The sequence below is a fragment of the Mus caroli genome, chromosome 17 (assembly GCF_900094665.2).
Source record: "Mus caroli chromosome 17, CAROLI_EIJ_v1.1, whole genome shotgun sequence".
NCBI lineage: Eukaryota > Metazoa > Chordata > Mammalia > Rodentia > Muridae > Mus > Mus caroli.
In genome coordinates, this window is record NC_034586.1 from 65476617 (window position 1) to 65484750 (window position 8134).

General features: G+C 40.9%; 1 long non-coding RNA gene across 1 annotated transcript in view; it reads right to left on the reverse strand.

Moving 5' to 3' along the window:
* Positions 1–8134, reverse strand: part of LOC110312174 — a 22773-nt gene that overhangs the window by 8851 nt on the left and 5788 nt on the right. The gene's annotated exons all lie outside the window — the stretch shown is intronic.

An 8134-nucleotide genomic window follows, 5' to 3' on the forward strand; every position in this document is an offset into this window, starting at 1 on the left:
ATCTATCTATCTATCTATCTATCTATCTATCTACCTATCTATCTATCATCTATCTATCTATCTATCTATCTATCTATCTATCTATCTATCATCTCCCTATTATCTATCTATCTATCTATCTATCATCTATCTATCTATCTATCTATCTTTTGGGACAAGGTCACTCAACGAACTCATTCACTGAGCTCATGGTTTTAGCTAGACTAGCTGGCCAGTGAGATCCCTAGACCTGCCTGTCTTTCCATCCCTCCCCAGCGTGTGGGTTACAGGCACATATTGTACCCTTGGCTTTTACTGGGTTCTGGTGACCTGAATTCAAGTTTTCATGTTGCATAGCAAATGTTTAACCCAATGAGTCATTTCCCTAGCCACTTATCACCCCTTTTAAAATGTCTATTTTATGTGTATGATTGTTTTGTCGGTCTGTATGTCTGCACTACGTGCATGCATGGTGCCAGTGGAGGCCAGAACAGAGCACGGGATCTCCTGGAACTGGAGTTACAAGTGGTTGGTAGCCACTGTCTGGGGGCTGGGAACCAAGCCCAGGTATTCCAGAAGAGAAGTCAGTGTTCTTAACTGCTGAGCCACCTCTCTAACTCCCCACTTGTCACTCTTAAAAGAATTATTAACATCCTTCATCATTACTAGCAACTTTGTTAAGCAGTGAATTTCATTGATTGGAGACCAGGGTATTTTGTATAAGAAGGCACCAGTTGCAATCGAAATTTATTTTGTCAGCCCCCTGCACCGCCTACCTCCAAGGCTGAGGGGATCTGGAAGACTTGAAAAAGAAAAAAACAAAAACAAAAACAGTGAACAAGGAACAGTGTCTTCCATACACAGTCGCATAGCTGCATATATGATCTCACAGGAATTAGGTCACTATCCACAGGCCCTGTGTAAATTGAAGCCAGATCAAATCCTACCATGGAGATAGGAAGGGGACATGACATCTTATTCATAGGCTAGGGGATACTGGTAGTTGAAAACTTCCAGGAAAGGGGTAGTCAGTTTCCATCGACAGTTCAGTAGATGGAAAGATGGCTCAACAGAAGACCCAGGTTCCACTCCCAGCACCCACATGGCAGCCCACAGCAATCTCTGACTCCAGTTTCAGAGGATCTGATACCCTCTTCTGGCCTTCATGATACCAGGCTGGCATATGGTGCACAGGTATACATGCAGACAAAACACCTACACACACACACACACAAACACACACACACACACACACACACACATTACTAAGTGCCGCCCCTAATAGTGTTGTGGTAGGTTGACCACACTCCAGTACAAGGCTATCCATGTTAGAATATATGAACAGCACAAGTTGGATTTGATGGATGAAAAGGGGGTGGGATACTAAGCTGAGTGGGCGGGGAAAAGGGAATAACCTAGGAGGGGGTGGGATGGGTGAACATGATTAAACTGCATTGTATGAGATGAGATGGAAGAAAGAAATGCTGATATACATGTCTTAGTTCTCCGGAATGGAGAGAGGCATAGGATGCAGAGGTGTAGTGTGGTACAGAACCAGCCTGCTGGAATGGTGCAGAAAGGCGTGCTGAAGATGAACATTGTAGGGGCTTACATGTTAACTTCAGGCAATCACTGCGTTTGACTGACATCACACACACAACAGTTTTGGTCATCTAATAAAGAATGTGTCATCTAATACATGTATTATATATGTGTTCCATTTGAGCTCAGCCAACAATATAGCTATTTTATTAAACCATGAGTGCATGACAATACTGACGATATTTCAGCTTTATTTTGTGTTGGGTTGCTCTTCATCTAAGCTCTCAAATCGCGGGACCAGTGTCAAATGTGTGATTTTCTAACAAGTACAGGTATCTAAAGATACATATCTACAAAGCTGACATCTGTATAGTTCTTGCCTGTGATTCTTGAATTTTAACCTATATAAAAAATCAATTTATAAGTTGAATTTTTTACACTGTATATGGCATTTAATCCTATTTGCCTTATAATTATTCATATTCTACCTGTATTTTTGCTTTCTTTTCCTTTTGTGATTTTAAGACAGGGTCTCAATGTGTAGTTCTGCTTGGCCTGGAATACACTATTTAGACCAGGCTGGACTCGAACTCACAGAGATTATATTCCCTCTGCCTCCTAGAGCTGGAATTAAAGGCATGTGCCACCATGCCAAGCCATCCTCTTTTTTTTTATTAACATGTAACCTACTTAAGTGTAGAGGTCATATAATGGTATTTTTATATCTTACATAGCAATGACCCCTCTGCCTTGCTTATTAAAGTTATTAATCAAATATATTTAAAGGAATATTTAATAAGCAATAATCTTAAATGTCATTCCTAATACCATTTAAAAGTAATTTCCAGTTCTCAATAATATCTGTAAGGTGCAGCAATGTTCAGAGGAAAGCACTATATAGTATTTTTTTTTTACTTAAACATAATCATTAAACTTGATATGAATAACAACTAATAAATAATGCTGTTGGTAATGATGATATAGAAGAAAATAATATTTGTCTGTAGAAAAGACCTGTGTGTTTTCTCATGTGTTATATTGCTTTTCCCCCAAACCCATGTGATTTTAGTTTTTCCTCTATTTTCTCGTTTCAAAACCGTAGGGGCATCTATATCCCTGCATTCTCTGCGCATGATACTCAAAGCCAGACCTGCTCAACTCACAACTCACAGTCTCCTATGTGGCCTTCTTTTAGTTTGCAATATAAATTTAAATTTCAGTTTTGCTATGCACGTCTACAATGTAATAAAATGGAAATAATAATAATACTATCCTAAAATTTAGGTGATGGATATTGCTCTTATTAATCACATAAGAAAAGCAATGAGATAGACATGTATTTAGAAAGGTAATATGAATTTCTTAGGTTTGACATGTAAATGCTCAGATGAAAACCTTATCTTTGGAATAAATTATGCTTATTTGAAAGTAAACATCCACAGCGCCTAGAATGTTCTTGGCACCATATCTTGTGAAGGAGTGGAAGCAAATTCCAATTGAGGACTCTGGAATAAAAGGCGTAGTACATTGAGATGGGACATGGGGAGCCTCTGGCCCTGTCCACTGCCCTTCTATACCCCTCACACTGGGGAGTAGGCTCAGAATGTTCTCAGCTTTTTAGAGGAAGCATGAATGCCGTGTCAAAACATGGTTATAAAAGCAAGCGCTGACATTCAGACTCCTTAATCTGAAACTGTTCAGGGTACTGACATGGTGTTACTAATGGAAATTTCCATTCCTGACCTCATGTGATTGATCACTTAAAACACAGGCTCACTGAAAATGGTATAAAGTTACAATAGCTGTGTATAACCTAGACATGAAACAAAATGAATTTTGTGTTTTGATAGGTTCAATCTAAAGATACCTTGTTACACCAAAATCTGGGGAAAAAAATCTTAAAGATGAAACACCTCCGGTCCAAAGCATTTCGGATGAGGGATGCTGCCAACTTTATAGAAATGACTTTTATATTTACAGAATTTAAAACTTCAAGAACTATAGGTGCATGCACATGTGTATGTGTGCATATGTATGAGTACAAAACAAAATTTGTACATGGTAGAAACAATGCTATGCATTCACTGAGCCCTGACTCCTCTTTATAAACTCACTACCTTTTGTGTCTTTGTTTAAATACTTATTCTACTATAATACTAATAAATAATGATGTTGGTAATGCTGATATAGAACAAAATATAATATTCATCTATAGAAAAGACCTGTGTTTTGTCATTTGTTATATTGCTTTTCTCCCAAACCTATGTGATTTTAGTTTTTCCTCCATTTTCTTGTTTCAAAACTGTAGGGTCATCAGTATCCCTGCATTCTTATGCAATAGTTATCTAGACCTTTTAATATTTGCTAAGGCAAATGAGGATGGCAAAAATGAATAAGGCATAGCAAGCGAAACCTTCCCTGAGGGACCCAGGGTTCAGTGATGGAAAGCAGAAAGCAGTGATCCAGTGTAAGTGTTGTTGTGTAAAACAACAAAGACAAAAAGCACTCCAGCAAGACAGGGAGGATACCTAATCCTATGTGGATCACTGAAGCTCGAAGGAGGCTGGGTCAGGTCTGGAAGTGTAGCAGGAATTAGCCAATTGAAGAGGAAGTGTTCACAGAGTTGCCTATGCAAGATGAAGACATGGAAATAGATGCCAGACTCGGAACACCAGACTGTGTAGAAACTGTTAGCATTGCAGGAATATGAAGTCCTAGGCAGGGAGTCGCAATTTATAAAGCTACCCAGTAGGCAGAGGACTGTGTAGATGGTACACAGGGGGTACCATGAGGGAATACCCCCTGGTGTTCTTTCTTATCATCTTTGGTTGTGTGAAAAGAGCCGAGAATATTCCTCCCAGGCCTCTGCCTTTTTCACAGAGGTAATGTGGACAGTTCCTTCATCCTTTCTTTCAAGTACATCCACTTTGTTTATACAATGCTTTCTAGAAGGCCACACCTTGGGACACATATTCTGCATTCTACCATATCCATAGTTCACATTATTATTTTTTTTTAAAACACAGGCTCTGATTTTGTAGACCATCTGGTACCTTCAGAAGTCTAACATTTCTCCAAAAGAAGTGACATAGCCACATGGTTTGTGTTGTATTGTTTACAGAAAACCCTAGTGACCGTAGGCTTAGATTTCTCAAAACCTACTTTGATAAGAGCTCTTGAGTGCTCCAACTTCCCTTTCCACTCACCAGAGATAGTGGAAAGGAAAGGTTAATAGGGTAAAGGAGGATGTGGTCCTGCTCAGAAATGGCTCTTTTGGGGGTGATTCCAGTGTTTGTTGTCAGGATATCAGCAGTTCAGTTCATATGCATCAGCAGTGGTAGCTCAATCCACCTACAAACACCATTCATGAATCAGCAATGGGGGTTCAATCAAGAAGAAACCATGAGGCTCTGCCAGTCAGCCCGAGTCCACACAGGAGCAGCAAGAAGCTGCCGGAATATCATGTGTAGTTCTTTGGTGCATTTCTCTCTACAGAGTCAAGACACGTGATGATCAGTGAAGAAAGCCAGGTGAAACCAATGCCACCGCATTGTCAGTGAAGAACAGCACCAGCAAAGCCCAGCGGAAAAATCGGCAAAGAGTAGCAGGGCAAACCAGCGCCAAAGCATTGTCCACTCTGTTGAGTTATACTTATACCCTTTCCAAACACTGTCCACTCTCCAAACATCATGTGTCCTCGCTAGCGTCCACTCCAGCCAAATACCACAAGCCTCTTTTTCAGGCAGCTTCTAGAGAAACACCACATGTCTGTTCTCAGCAAAACTCTCATATGACAGTTTCCAAAAAAAAAAAAAAAAGTCACATGACACAACTGAGTCTCCAAAGAAATCAGAAAATTCCGTTTCAGTAATCTGGCTCCACTCGGGTTTAACACGACTCTCCACCTGTCACCGTAAACAAACTTTTATTGAAACACCATCATGACTATTAATTTTCACATTGAATGCTGTGCTTCTGTATCTTGAAAGCAGCTAGTAGTTGTGAAAGTGTTGCAGACAAAGCATACAAATAAACGGATATAAAAATATGAGACTAAAACTGCCATTTTAATAGTGCTGCAGTCATAGAGGTAGGAGAAAATGTTGGAAAGGAGAGCCAGAGAGATGGCTTATCAGTTACGAGCACACGTTTTTGTGTTAGTGTAGAGGACCTGGGTTCAATTCCTAGCACCCATACACTGCTAACACCTATCTCTAACTCCATTTCCAGGGGAAATAGGGTCGTTTCTTGACCATTGTGGGGAGCATGGTGCAGAGACATGCAAGCAGGCAAAAAACCCATTCACACAACATTAAAAAGATAGGTAGGTAGATAGAGATGGATGGATGGATGGATAGACAGACAGACAGATAGAATGTGGGTTTATTTGAGCAAGGTTGCCAGCAATGGAGAGTGAATTGTAACTTTAAGACACGCTAAAAAAACAAACAAACAAACAAATAAAAAAACAGTGCCAAGTTTAGGATCGGTTTTAGACTTTGGCTGCTACTCACTGGGGCAGAGCAAGGATACAGAGAACTGTGGAAATGGGGGCAAGATTTTTTTTTTTAAAAAGAAACACTTTAGTTCTAAATATGGAAAACCTGCTTTCATATGTCATCTCACCCAACCCTTACTTATGAGGCTCAGAACGGAAAGGTCTAGGGTTAGGACCAGTCTGGTTGTCAGGACACAGTGGTTAAAAATGATCGACTCTCCCATGGTTTGGGTTACGATTATGCCACAGAATTCTCAAACCAAACATATCTCTTTCTTCCTTGCAGTGTGAAATCTCCTTCCTGATGATCCAAGCCATCTTGCCTTCTTTTCATTGTTTGTTTCCACAATAAATACCACAACTAAAGTCACTCAGAGAAGAAAGGGCTTCTCTCATCTTACAGCTTACAGTCCATCCTAAAGGGAGCTTAGGGCAGGAATTCCAGGCATGGACCTGAGTTACCAATGGAGGCAGAGACCACAGACAAGTGCTGCTTACCGACTTGCTCCTTGTGGCTTGCTCAGCCTGCTTTTTTTTTTTTAATATTTATCTATCTATTTATTTATTTATTTATTCATTATATGTAAGTACACTGTAGCTGTCTTCAGGCGCACCAGAAGAGGGAGTTAGATCTCATTATGGATGGTTGTGAGCCACCATGTGGTTGCTGGGATTTGAACTCAGGACCTTCAGAAGAGCAGTCAGTGCTCTTAACTGCTAAGCCATCTCTCCAGCCCCCTCAGCCTGCTTTTTATATCACTCAGGACCACCTGTTCAGCAGGGATGGCACCACTCATGGTGAACTGGTCACTCTCATAGCAAACATTGATTGAAAAAAAAAAGTTCCCCATGGACCTACCTGCAGGCTAATCTGATAGAAACATTTTCTTAATTGATGTAACCTTTCCCAGATGATCCTACTGTATATCAAGGTAACAAAAAGAAAACCAACCAAACAACCAAATAACCAAACAACTTACTAACTAACCAACCCAACCATCAAACACTAAACAAGACGAGGAAACAAACCTAGCCAGCTCACAGGTAATGTTGGAAACTTCTACTTTGTCAACAAGAAAACTCTCTTCATCATTGGTTCCAAATAACCCAGAACCCATTGAGTTTCCAGAAATGATATAGAAACTGGTTTTGCTCTGGTGTCACCTGGATGGCTAGAGGTCCATGCCTCTGTCTTTGCACATGTGCAGGAGATGCTGTGTAAGACACAGGAGAGCAAATGGTGTCCATCAATCATGGTTAGGTCTGTCATCCCTCTCCTAACTTATACTTGCATTTAAATCCTGGCTTTACCACAGATTGCCTGTATAACCACTGTCAGGGTATTTAAGTGTCAGTGTCTCAGTATGCTTGTCTTTCAAATAAAAACAGAAACATACCCCCACACAGATGTAAGAGTTAAATAAGATAAATCCAAGCAAAGAAATGAGCACAGAATTTAGCATAGTCATTGGATCTGGGTTGACTAGTATGACTGAGGTTGGGCTAGGTACTGGGGATGCTGTGGGCTGGGCTGCCTTCTTCCACCCTTGTGTCCACTCATCATCCACTATGACTCAGCAGCTCAGCACCTCACTGTCATGAGTTTTCTTGTCCCTGATTGCTCAGCAGTCATGTACAGGCCACTTTCTAGATCCTGTTGTTATTCAGAATAGCTTCATATCTGAAACATTATTAGATGCACACATCCTGTCTCTGGTCCTGTTAACTTTCTTCTTTGTCACCAGGAAAGCCGGAGCTCTGACTTCATTACTGCGTACACAGAATGACTTCATAACTTCCTTTTTTACCTTTCCTCCCTAAATAATGTCATGCTATTTAGTGGCATTCTCATCTGTACCCTCATTTCATGTGTCCATGACACTCGAGGCCTTTGCTGTCCACAGCTGGGCTCTCTCTCTGATCCTCCTGGGCTACAACCAGTTCAAGTCCAGCCTGGAATACACTGTGAGATTCAGTCTCAACAAAGAAGCCAAGGCAAAACAATCCCTTAAAAGCACTGGGTATGGTAGCATATGCCTTTAATCCCAGCACCCAGGAGGCAGAGGCAGAGGGGCAGAGGGGCAGAGGGGCAGAGGGGCAGAGGGGCAGAGGGGC